The sequence below is a fragment of the Epinephelus fuscoguttatus genome, linkage group LG17 (assembly GCF_011397635.1).
Source record: "Epinephelus fuscoguttatus linkage group LG17, E.fuscoguttatus.final_Chr_v1".
Lineage (NCBI taxonomy): Eukaryota > Metazoa > Chordata > Actinopteri > Perciformes > Serranidae > Epinephelus > Epinephelus fuscoguttatus.
In genome coordinates, this window is record NC_064768.1 from 34,477,431 (window position 1) to 34,491,235 (window position 13,805).

Consider the following 13,805-nt stretch of genomic DNA (forward strand, 5'->3'; position numbering starts at 1 on the left):
ATACATGAAAGGAGACAACAGCAGTGCTGTGGGGGCTGTATTTTTTGGCTTGTGAAAAGCATTTGATGCAGTAAATCACAATGGTTTCCTCTCGCAACTCCAATTTTAATTTAATGTAATGTGGTAATGCATTTACAGATGGAGTCTCATCTGACTAAAAGAAAAAAGTCCAGCGGAGTTGCAAACCTGACCTCGGTGTTTGTTGAATGCTTTTTTTTATGTCCTGCAAGGCTCAATTTTAGGACCTCTTTTTTTAGTTCATATGTTCACGACCTGCCACTTGTACGCCCTGAGGTCGAAACCTAAATACATGCAGATAAACTGTCATTGATGGATACTCGAAAGACAGACATGAAGTGGCCGTCAAATTAACACCAGTGATGGCCAAATTTCTAATTGGCTACAAGAGTCTTGCCTGACACTTGAGGAAAAAGTCAACCAGATATTATTGCATTAGCTTGTATAATTAGCTGACAGAATTATATATTTTAAAGGACTATTATAAATATTATTGAGCAGAATTTTGTTATAAAATGCAGTTTCATGTATGTCTAGCTTTTATATGTTCTCTGTCTATGCACACCTGTTTGCTGCCATGCACTCGTGTGTGTATGCGCGTGATCTAAGACAATACAGATAAGTTTGGACAACAATCATCCTGTCACCACGGGGATTTACCTATCTGCCCTTTCCCTTATACAACTGGCAGAAAAAATTCCAGCCTAGCCCTCGTTGTCATGGAAACCCTTAACATGCTTTTGGTTGCCCTTGATGCTCCTTGCCTCAGTCCACAACAAAGCAAACTCAGTAGAATTTGGAAATCAATATGAGCAGCAGGCAGCAGGCATAGCCGTGCGGCGTCGGACGGCTGTGGCCGTGGTTGAAATTCACCGTCAGTATCTGTGTGGCTGTTTGAAAATGCATCGAATAATGGGAATTAAGGGTGCGCCAATCTGTCCAGCTTAGCAGAGTGCCTGAAAGAGATGGGACAGAGGGGAGGGAGGGAGGGAGAAAAGTGACACGTTGACAATTTTCAAATGCAGCTCTCTCCAGTCAATCAGCCCAGGGACAAACTTTGATGCGACTTTACTCTGGGATAACATGCCAGCCAATTTGGATGCCGCTCAAAAGGAAGATTCAGCCGCTTCTTGTTTCGCCGGCGTTAACACCTTTAAAGAGCCTCTCTAATGCATCCATCTCTCTCTCTTCCAATATCTCTAACCTTGACATGAGAGGGCTCCCCATCTCCCCACAAAGCACCTGATTGAATCCCAATGTGAAAGAGTTAGCGAAAGCACACACTTTGTATCCTGCCTGTAGACTCTTGATTGGATCGTCAGAGGCTAACCCTGTTTCTCATCCCACGAGCTCAATCACCATTGTCTGATTGGTGATCTTAACCCCTGCGACCTCCCTGAGATGAACTGTACCACCGCAGAGCGTGGGCGGCCTCACACTGCCCCATCTTTTCTGTCTTTCGCACAAAGCGCCCTTCCACAACAAAAAGTTTCAAGGACCCGTGGAGAAGACTTTAAAGAGCTGTGCTCAGAGCTCTCAGGTAGCTTTGTGAAACACATTTGTTTCATTCACAAACACCCACTTTCTCTGACGAGAGCTCGCTGGGGGGGAAGCACCGGGGGAGGCATTTTGATCGTCTGCCACTGGATTGTTGATGCTCCGGGAGCTTTGTGAGACTGTGTCAATGCGGGCCAGAATATGAAGGGTGCTCCTGCAGCTCTTCTTCCATCAGAGGGAGCAAACACAAAAAGAATAAAGAGTGCTCTTTTTTAATAGATCAATCAGCAACAATTAAGTATACCTGACAAAAACAAGCAGAAGAATACGGATTTCAACTGCCTGATGACAAAAACCTGCAGCATAAAAATCAGAAAGAGCGAAACCAGGTCTGTATTTTTTGGATCATGTGTACAAGAGAGCTCAGTATGAGAGGCGGGTTTAAGCAATTCACAGCAGGGTTGAAAAATGCTGCCTGTGTGGTTTCACATAGGAAAGGAAACATAAAAACAGATTTTCAGTAAGAGATAAACAACTTTGTGAAGTGAGGGAAGACTCGGCAGCACAAGATGAAAACAGCCCTCAGGTGCTGTTTGACCAGGTGCAGCGGTACACTGTGTTGAGAAAAGCTGCCGTGTTTACTTCTTCGTGGAGGCATTAGAGCCTTCGCCTCCACATACTGTGTCCCAGTTAAAGTGGATACCAGCTCAGGTCAAGGGCTGAGTTCGGGAAACAAACACACACACACTCACACACACATGCTTCATTACAAAATGAGTGAGCAGCTACCTGCTTCTCTGCTTTGTCTCCAGCTCATGATTGTTTGTAATGACTCACTGATCTCACATTATTAGGGCTGCAACTCATGACTTGTTTTTTTTTTTTTTGTAGATTTATTCGGACTGATCTTTTGGTCAGCACAAAACCAAAAGATATTCATTTCACAAAAGTGAAGAAAAGCAGCAAATATTCAAATGTTAGAAACTGGAGCCTGTGAATTTAATTTTAGTTAATTTTTTGTCAATCAACTAATCGCTTGAGCTCTAATAATTATTTTTCAAATAGATGCTATATTAGATTTTTGAGTACTGCATTACAATAATTAATCACCGAAGCAGTCATGACTCATTCATGTGAACAACCTTGGATTGTCTGGATGTGAGAAATCTCTTTCGCTGGAGTTTATCCCCCCAGCATGACACTTACGCTGTTGTTTAGCTAAGTCAAGGTCGACAACCTTTACTTTCAAATGAGACATTTTTAGCAAAATAATAATAACAAAATCTGTCTGAACTGCTGCTGCAAAACATATTTGAGCCTTAAAATGAAGGTAATACATCCTATCACGAATAAAGGTCTAAATGAGCAGTCACTGTTATGTGTTACCTCAAGGTGGCTCCTCTGCAGTGAGCTATTTATGAGTAGTTGGTACACTAACTTTGCAGTGTTTGCGGTGAAAGTAAACCTGTCCACACACATAAAATTCTCTATTTTCCTCTGAGACTTTTCCTTTTGAAAGACAGCACTTTTCATGCTCAGACTGGAAGTTTCTCTCTCACCCTGCCTATCATACCACTGCTCCTCATATTAAATATGGTTCTTTCTCTGCTGTAGTTCTTTCTTGCTGCCGTCGTGCACGCCCTCCACCTCCCCATCACCACCTTGTTATTACAGATTCATCAGCCTCATACGCCTCAGCAGTAATCAGCCTCAGAGTCATCAGCCACCACCACCACCTGCGTCTGGATCAGATCAGATCAGATTTCCCTTGATCACAAAATATCTCCCTCTGGTGTCCAAACGCCAAAGATTTCTGTTAATTCTTAATCAGCACAAATCATCTGTTAATCTGTACACTCATATTCTGTGTTAAACATTATCTCTACGTCATTCTTCTGTCTCTCCTGATTGAACTTAATGTCAGCAAAATTTTGGGAAACAGGCACCAGGCCGTAGACGTATGACATACATTTTAGTTGACGAAATATTAAAACTCGTTATAAAATTCGGTGTATTCACCTTATTTTTCACGGAAACACAGAGGCAAAACAGAACGCAGCCAGCTTCCGTTTTTTTGTGCAACACTTCCGGTCCAGCACTCTTGACCACTGTGTAAATGGGAATCGCCTTGTTATATATCACATTTTTCACGTCACTCTATCACCGTTTAGACAAATCTGATGTTTGTAAAGTCTATAAACACAATGATTGAACAAACATTACTATTTCTGTGTGCACGTTTTGTAATTAATAACATGGTTATCGTAGATTAGCTGGGCTAACTGTTAGCTGTTAGCCGTTAGCGGTGTCTGTAATAACTCAATAACGATCAACGGTCCGTGAAAAAATTTTTTTTTTTCATTTTTGTCTTAGTTACAGCATGATTGAGCTAACTGGAGTAGTTTAATGTCGTATCCGACAACGGGAGGCTTTTAACAGATGACGTCCTGATGTTAGCTTTGCTGCTGCTGTTAGCTGTCCCTGTCAGCTGCAGCCACTGATGCTCTCTAGATATCGTGATTTCCCAAAACTGAATAAATACCACACATAGCAACACAAAACTGCTTTGCTAGCTCAATCATGTTGTAACGGCTGGAAGGTTGATGCGTACATGCTGATTCAGGTGCTATCAGAGCCGATCCGTGCATCACTATGGCTTAACGATCAACTCAGTCAATAAAAACAACCTGTCCTGTGTTAGGAGTGTATGTCGCCGACAGAAAGAAAGAAAGAAAGAAAGAAAAGAAAAAAAGAAAAGCAGCGTACACCTCACATATTTATTTCTCACAGTTACGCAAACGTTTGGCTGGCATGCAGAAGCACTGTCTGTGTGTCGCGGGTGCGAGCCGCAGCTTCGGCTGCTCAGGTAGAGAGGCTTAGCCCGGTGTGTTTTTTCGCTGATTCAGTTCTGCAGGTTCTCTGCTGGTACATTGGAGACGGGGATCAAGCAGTTTGTCTCACTCGGGATAGATTGTGCTTTTATTTGGTTCATAGTTTTTGAATGACGTGTGACTTATTCACGTTTAGAGGGAATTATTTTTTCCAGCAATTACCAGATAACGGAAACGTGGGCATAGTTATCTATATAAAATACACAGACTAACTAACTAACTGATTGACTAACATAAACAACTGAAAATTGAAAAAAATTAGCTTGCACCGTTAGCTCCTGCAAGGGAAAGTGGCTGACCGGAAGTCACACACAAAAACGCGGAAGTTGATCACTGTTTACTTCCGTGTTTGAAAATAAAGTGAATAGGCTACACATTTTTAGTATTGGAGAATGTAATGGTCCCTTTAGACCTACAACAATGATGAAAAACTGTTAAAAAGCAACATATTAATTTCCGTTAAAATGTTAAATCAAACTGGAAAAAGACGGTGAAGCCTCAAACAAAAAAGCTGAAGACATGGCTATGGCGCTGCTGCCTGGTAATTGGCTAGTACTTCTGGATGATATCAAGAGGCTTCGCTCAGTTTTCCGTCACCGTTGCAAACTACTTAGGAGCAAGTTCTATTATGGGTCAAACGATGGGGTTAAGGATGGCTTAAATGACCACTGTGACCGACTGGTGAGCACCAAGGGTCCTCTTTCACTCCCTTCAGGAAAGCACTGTATGATCAGCAGACAGAAGCAACAGCTGCACTTCTGTGGGCGTCCATTTCATTGTCGGGGGGGGGGGGGGGGGTCATATAAATGGAACCAACATGGTCAAATGTATTTAATAATTATATTAAAAGTAATAATATTGTTTAGAACAGCAGCATCCCTTAATCAATACATAAAGGTTTTTAATATGTTCAACCTGCATTACCAAGAATGACCACTAAGTGGCAGTGTACATCAAATATGGGCATTGTTTCTCTTATTCAATCACAAAGAAGATAGCTTCATTTTGAATTTATCTTGTCATCATTTATTTATATGGTCATTCATTGTGTCAAGTGTCACTCATTTTATGTCTGCTACGCAAATTCAACACAGTACCAACACTGTCGTCTCTACTTTATTTCCTGTCTAAATCAAACAGGGTGCTTTTAAACACAAGCTTATCAGACTTACCTGAGACTCTGTGACCCTGTCTGACTGTCTCTGCCTCTCTGTGCCTGGCTTTGTTCTCTGTGCTTCCTTTGCCTAATGACACCGTTATGAAACATTTCCAAAAGCACTCCAGGACTTTTTTTTAAAGATTTCATTAAATTGCCTTTCATATTACAGGGTCTCTCTACTTACTTGGCATTTGGGTGCACTGAAAAATTATCGGATGTCGGTTTTTCTTTTTCATGCCATTTTTGCTGACCTAAATGGCCAATAAGTTAAACACCCACACACACACACACACACACAACCACACCATGCTGGTTATTTACAGTAGTAGGAGAGAGGCAACACCTGTTAACAGAATTAAAGCTAATGCATGCCTGATTGGATTTAATTTTCTCAAAGAAGCAGATTTATTTGTTTTGCTGTCAGTGTAAAAAAAGACACTCACATCTCTATCAAGGCTGCCAGAGACTTTTTTTCAAAGATTAAAATAACGTGTTTGCTGTCTTCATATATTGAAAAGATTATGAACAAGATCGCACCATGGCAACGACTTTAAATGCAGGAAAAATAGTTTAATAGTTTTCTCTTTCGTAAACACACGTCTGTAAATTGTAACTAAAATTGGTCAAAAATCATTTGAGTTTGAATGATTTTTAGTGGCTGGGCTGTTTGTATGACTGCTTCGTTCACACAGAAGATTCAACCACGAAGTAACAAAGTGAACAAAACGCTGTCTCGTTACAAGTGGTTTTATTCTGTTGAAAATCAGAAATAAATAAAGGTGTCCGACATGCCTCTTGTTTTTTCCAAAGGATATCCGCCTATGATTGGGTGTCTTTCCATGAGGATTTTAAGGTAAAATGAAGGTAAAATTATTATTTCATTACACCAGAGTTTGCCAAAGATTTTCACCACTTGTACTGCGGAGAAGATGTAGAGCAGTGACTTTTAAAAAAGATAAGTTATTCATGCAGCATTGACGTGGCCTCCTGTGGAGATAAACTGCTAGCTTTCACCCACATCTTTGTTCATTCTAATCTACTTTGTGGAACTCGACCAAATTGAACTATCATGCTGCTGATTCTGATTAACAGGAACTTTCAAACAGCAAAATGTTAATGTCTAAAATCTGCATCGTTGGGTTCTTCTAAATGCTTTGCTCGATCTGTTATCTTTAGCCTATAATCCCTGAAGGCAGAACAAATGAACATACAAGTTCCGAAGAAAGGAGCCACCCTCAATGAGAGATAAAGTTTTGGTTATATAGGGAAAGCCTTTGTGTTTTCTTATTCTTATGTGGGATAGATAGAATGTTTTGGGGAATTATCCCTCGGCAGCTCTCTCTCTCTTTTTTTTTTTTTTAAATGTGTGTTATCCATATAGCTTGTCCCCATGAATTAAGGGCCCTGTATGTCTTTTAATATCGCTAACATAGGTGATGTTGATGGGAGTCATCTAGTGAGGTTTTTAACTTTGAATGTGTCAGATGTATTATTTCTACAAGAAGCTTCAAATTGGAAGACCATCCTAGACTCGTAAAATATAGGTTCGTCAAAGCTTTCACTGCACATTTACTTGCATGTCCAGGGGTGAAACAGACTGATCACCAAGAGAATACAGTTTATAGCATCTGACGTCAGTGACTCCACTGGCTGTTGTTTTTAGACCTCTTTCTTATGAAACCTGTCATCTTCGTAAACGTTCATGCTCCTAATCAGGAGTTCTGAACTCTGCTATTGATCCACTGTTTGATAGGTCTAGTTCCAAGGGATCATCTTCTGGTGAGGCAAAGACCTTTCCACTGTCAGTGGAATAAAACTATTAAATGGAGCCTTGGAGACTTCTGAACCTATTTGTAGTTCTCTTTTCTTTAATGTTCACCACTTCTTTTCCAGACTAAATTATTTGTTTTTGGCTGCGGTAGTAGACATATGTACATATCAGTGGCTGCTGCTGGTCTTTCAAACAGGGGAAGCTCACTTTAAGTTCATAAAATAGTGTCATAAAATGTGTCATATTGTAGCGAGACAGTAACTTATAAAAAGAACATTTAACTGAAGCCGTTTTTCAACCACATTCATGCCATAGAACCACAGCAAAACACACCTCAAAGATTTTCACCGTTTTAAACACCTGAACTGTGTTTAAAACGGTGAAAATGAACTATATCGCTTATGGAAATAAGGAAATCTGGATGGAACTCTGTCAGAAGTCTCCACTCGCAAATATCCACATGGGACTGAGCTCGACATGTGACGATGCCGTTGTGTATTTCCAAAGCGTTGTCAGGCACAAAGGGGTTCAGCCTTTTAGACAGTTCCTCCAATCATCATGCAGACACCGAGCGTCCTCTCCCGTCTACCGCTCCATTAGGTCCCAGGGAAGCTGAGCCTCCCTGGAAGTGACGATTTTGTCGCATTTATCCAATGACCAATGTCCACCGTGCTGACACGAGAATGTATGACAGGGAGGTCGCATTTGAAATCTGGTGATAAACAGCTGACGTTTGAACATCATAGTCATGATGTGAAACGCATCCTAGCGCACGTTTAATGCAATGTAAATTCTTATTTTAATGTAAATTCAATAGTGCATATTTGACCATTTCTTCTATGAAATTTTAGGGGAAGTTCAGCCTCCCTTGTTGTCTCAGAGCAATCGCCCCTGGTACATATGAACCACCTCCTAGGACACTTAACCCCCCTCTGCTTTACAATAACAACTTTGTCAGTTTCGTGTCAACTAACAGAGATGCATTCTTTGAGAATATTGTACCTTGTACTATGGGAGCCTACCTAAGTTTTATCACAATCCATTCAGATCTAAAGAAGCAATACTCTCAGTCACCCACTGCTGAACTTTATAAAAACTGGGCTGATTTGCAAACAAAATTTGATCTTCTATCTATAAACCAATCAAAACAACTGGGGGCATGTGGTCTTTATTATAAATATGCTGTCAAAGCAAGCTGGCTTAAGGCTCACCAGCTAAGGGTTGAAGCCTCATCATGACTTATTCCCCGCACCAAATTGTAACTAAGCCATTTCACACGAGAGGAAGTGCTGTTGTAATGAATATGAGTACGGCTGTGATTTGGTCATTGGTACGAGGCCTCAGGCCTAGCAGTAATCACCTTATCAATTTTAGAAAACAACACAAAAACATAGGACACTGTAATGTATTATGTAACCTGTATGGTACCAATCCTTCAATAAAACATACAGTATAATGTAAGTATAGTGTATAGAAAGAGGGGATTTGGGTTTGAAAAGAGAAGAGACATAATGTGTGCCAACATGATGTGTGGGATACTGGTCACTGACATGCAGGGGCATAAAACCCAGTGCAGCACACACAGCAACAGTAGTTCAAGTTTCATGGCCTAATGCCACAGTGGTATATAATCAGGCTGCACAGCAGAATTACACACAGACACAACTGCTTGATATACACCTACCTTAGGCTGTATTGTTTCCATGCACTAAAGGAGACTTATACCCATGCATGGCCACTACAGTTAATAACTACAAGACCTGATTATGTGATTAAAATGAGTGATTTTACTGTTGATAGAAAAACAAACAAACAAACCAAAACATACATTTGTGGATGGTGACAGGCAGTGTACATTCCCCAAGAACCACACCAGTACTTTCCGTTGCTGTACGCTGGTACTGACCATAAATTGTGTTCTGCATAAAGCTGCATAAAACATGAATGTAATTCCTCGGGATGCTGTGCCTCCAGGCGCCAGCATGACTGGACTAGAGTTGAGTTTTTCCCTTACAAAACATATACCACTAAAATAAACAACAAAACAAGGGCGAACCACTACTGCACGGGGGCCCCCTGGTGGTTAGGGGGCCCACTGCATATATGGAAAAACAGCCCTGCTCAAAAAGCAGCACTCAAAATGACTGTAACGCATGACTGTGTTTCAGTAATGAGATGAGATGTACCTCGGGGAAATCCTCCAACCCAAACAACCACATAGGTTGTTTTTTCCTACCCTCTAACACAACCCACAGGAATGTTTGCCTGTAGGTCTATTTGGTACATTTCACTCCACTTGTTGCTGCAAACACACCGTCCCTCCTGGTTTGTCATGTCCAGCACCATGCTATCAAATTTCCCTGGGAGACACAGCTCAATATTGGACTTTGCCTTCAACATAAGACACCACACATCTCATTGGGACCTGGGGGCACCTCTCTGTCTCTGCTCTCAACATGCGTCATCTGTCACTGATGGACAATCACAGCATATTGATAGGAAACTATCTTCCATCTCAGCAGGTTTATCTTCCTCATCATTTCATTCTTCCTCCTCATCTGCTGAAGCATGAACGTGATCATGTTTAGTGGTGTCCTCTTCCTCTGACCTTCTACTTCTGCCGGTTCCTCCTGGTCTCTTACTTCCTCAACAGAGTTTGAAATTAATGCAAGAGTTTGTGATACAGTATAGAGCCTCTTCATTGTGCTGCCATAGACAAAAATGTAACAGTTTTTCAGCTATTGTTGTTGTCTTGTCCCCGTTTTAGTAAAGGCACATCAAAGGTGTGCTAACAACAGGTTCACTCAGCTGTAGCTTTGAAGTTTGAAGATGGTAGTATATGTAACTACCCATGTTATTTTGGGGCTATCAGATGAAAGAAACCTGTTTTCCTGATATAAAAACATTTAAAATCAGGTCAAATTTGAGTCAGGAACAGAAAGGTTATTATGATTTTGTCTGTTTGTGTGCCTTTCGAAAACAAGGCAAAGGAACTATAAATGGAAAATAACAAAATGTCCGATACAAACAGAAGCTGCTCCTGTGGAAAGACTATCATATGTTCAATTACTTACGCTGACCCGATGTAAAATTGGTATAGGTAAGGTTTTGCCCACTAAGATGGTACCGATATATGGCCTGGCCCATGGACTATTGGGATTAGGAAAAGATCATGGTTTGGTTTAAAATAAGAACAAATGTTTCCACAACTTAAGTTAAGTACGCAAGTTAACGTAAGTACATTACAGTCTGTCATGTTACGTACACAAGTTGAAATAACTCAACGGTGACATTTGATTTCAAAAGGGACACAAACAGCAGCCTCCTGGGTAAAAGTCCTGTGTTTGTTTGACCCATCCACCCGACCTCTTCCCTACCCAGACCTTTGTTGCATATACTACAGCACCTGGTTTCCCGGTTTAAATATTAATAATTACTATGGCCACTAGAGGTCGCCACCTAAAATTGAGCATAGCTACATCAGCTGATCTCAAACAGCCCAGTCAATTGATGGAGCAGCTGATTGGTGGAAGGGAGTCCTTTCTATGCAACCAATTGGCGAATCACATTCAGGGCGCTGTATTCAAACTGCTCTGGCATGCCTACTGTTGCTGTTAGCAACCCACCTCCACCCCAGCTCCTCCATTTCATGCTGTGTCTGACTTATCAGTGTCATTTCTGTTTGTCATTTATGCTGCTCTGTTCTGTTCCCAGGGGGGGTTTGCTGCTGCTCTCCTTAGACTTTCCATGTAGGCGCATGGAAGGGCAGGGACTGGAAATAAAGTTTTCTTTGACTAAAGTGGTCCTGACTGAAATAAACATACATATGGGTTGTAATAAGCTGTTTTAAAGAACCTATGATGTCATTTTTGAGGGGAAGACAGTCTCCACTGAGTCACGTTCTCATTCACTGGCTTTTGTTTCAGGATGAGCTCGACTCAGGAAACAATGCTCTTACCTAATCAAATTCTCTTTCCATGCTGACCTTTATCAGATAGCAGAAAGTGTAGGAGCGGACAGGAAATAAGTGGAGAGACAGAGGGATATAAAATGTAACAATGGGCCCCAGCTGGAATCAAACAGGGAGATTGCATTTTTGTAGTGTGCGTCATAAACTTTTAGCTATCAGGACACCCCTAGGAATCACTTCTGCAATAACAAATGCAAAAAATAATAATTGGATTTCTTTTTAAATCACCGTGGTTATGCATAATACAATTCTTATGATGGCTCTGTGTATATACAGGTACAGCTATAATAAGCATAAACAATACAGCCACTGTTTTAACAAAAGCAGCATCAGAGCCATAAAGTCTATAAAAACAATTTGGCATCATCTCAGCTACCTTTAAGTACATCTTTTCCCATTCCACAGTGCAGTGTACCCACAGCGACGCCACAGCGCACATACTTACTGGGACTGGCTCTCTGACAAAGAAAAAAACAAGTTGAATCAACTCTCATATCAGCTGCTGTTTTGTTATCACCAAATCAGTTTTCCATGAAAGCCTTTTTCCTCCTCCTGACCTCCTGCCATCACGAAACACCAGGGCCTCTGAATGAAATTCTGCCACAGTTGCAGGGGGAGTACAACCAGGAGATAACATGGTGCAATAGTTATGAGTGAAAGCTTGGCTGACTGGTTAACAGGAGCTCACAAACTTGTATTCCTGCAGTGCCACTAGAACTAGCGGTTTTGCAACCCTTTCAAAATCCTGTTATTGATCTTAATATTCATAAAACATGAATAAAGGGACTGTATGAAAATGATTTTATTGAAGAAGGATAGTATTGACATTACTAATTCATCACAGGGTTAGAGGTGGAGTCATTAACCCCAGTTCAGAGCACAGATTCACGATGAGACGAAACCATTTGAGAACGTTGCAGAGAAAACATCTGAGCTTGACTCAAGCCGGCTGATGATGTCACCTGCAACTCAGGTGGTTTTAGAATTTAAAGCTCATCACCTGTTCCTATATCTAATCGGCTTGTAGTGAAGTCTGCTGGTCAAGTCAAAATGACCATAGACGGTGTGTTAGCTTTCTGCAGCAGGTGCTCTGTACCCGCCGAGCCCTCTGTTTCCGTCCCCACGGTATGCTAGTGTCGTATGGTGGGTCACTGCTACAAATGGGACTGTAGCCAGTATCTCACTATCACTATCCTCATTCATATTTTAAGAGGCTACAAATTATATTCAGCCACAAAATAAGCCTGAAAAGCTGAAATCAGAATGGAAGTACAGAGAGTTGTTGTATAGAGATGATACACATCTAGATGCATTGGTGTGCAGCGGTAGGGTTTAAGAACGTTGCAGAACGGTGCTTTGCAAGTAGCTGCCTGTCGTCTTCGCAAACCTTGTGTCTGACCTGGGCTTTAAGCTTGGGTCCCCTATATTAAAGGGAAAAAAATAGGCAGTATGAACTGTTAATACTGTTTTCAGTCAACTGCTATTTTTCTACTTCAACTGTTTTTTGTTAAACTAACGTAATTCTCCCATGTCTGTTCTCACCATCGCCCACATTCAGGTGAGGTAACACTCAATAAACACTTCCCTCTTCATGAGGAATGTCTCAAATTAAAAAAGAAGAAACATATTTTGGTTGGGATGATTATCCTATTAGAATGATTTATGTGTGTCTACAAGTTTTCTGTTCCACCCCGTCACACTCATGTACAACTATTTCTGCACTAAAAAACCTTACTGCTCCTTTATAGCTCTAGTGTGTGGGATTAAGAGGCGTTTAGTGATGAGGTTGCAGACTGCAACTTCGCTTGTGTGCCACCCGTATAGGAGAACTATGGAAGCCGATGCGAAAACACGAATGGCCCGGCTGCAGAGACACGCTGGGCATGGTAGAAGAGGACCCGCTCTGTGTAAACAGCTCATTATAAGATAATGAGAGCACAACAATTCTTAGTTCCAGGTGATCATACGAGCCAGTCTTGTCCTGAAGTTGCTGAATAGATGGCAGTGACTTCTGCGTCAGATGCCAATGAAAAAAGCCGTCCTTTCGTGTCGGCATGATACACGGCCTGGCACCATCAGTGTGTAATGGTGCCTGACAGCGTAGGGATTTACCTGGGGACCTCTAATTTGTAATTTGTAATAACTGCAGAGGTAATGTGTGATTTTAATCCTGTGCAAATCTGCTATGTTGGTAACTTGTCAACAACAAAATCCACCACCCATTTACCTACCATATTTCACCAAACAAACAGGTTGTGTGATAATATCCGTCCTGTGTGAATTGACGTCTCAGTGATCTGGGTCGTATTTAGGTTTTGTGTTTTCTCTGCATCTTATTTCCGCCTCGGAGGCTGCGTTGGTAATCGTCAATCAAAGTTTTGACAGCATTTTTGGGTGCAGGAAGCTCATCTCGCTAAACAGCATGGAGACCCGCAAGCTCAAATCAATCAGATGAGCGACATCTTAAAAAATGATAAGATAGATAACGTGACAGTGTGT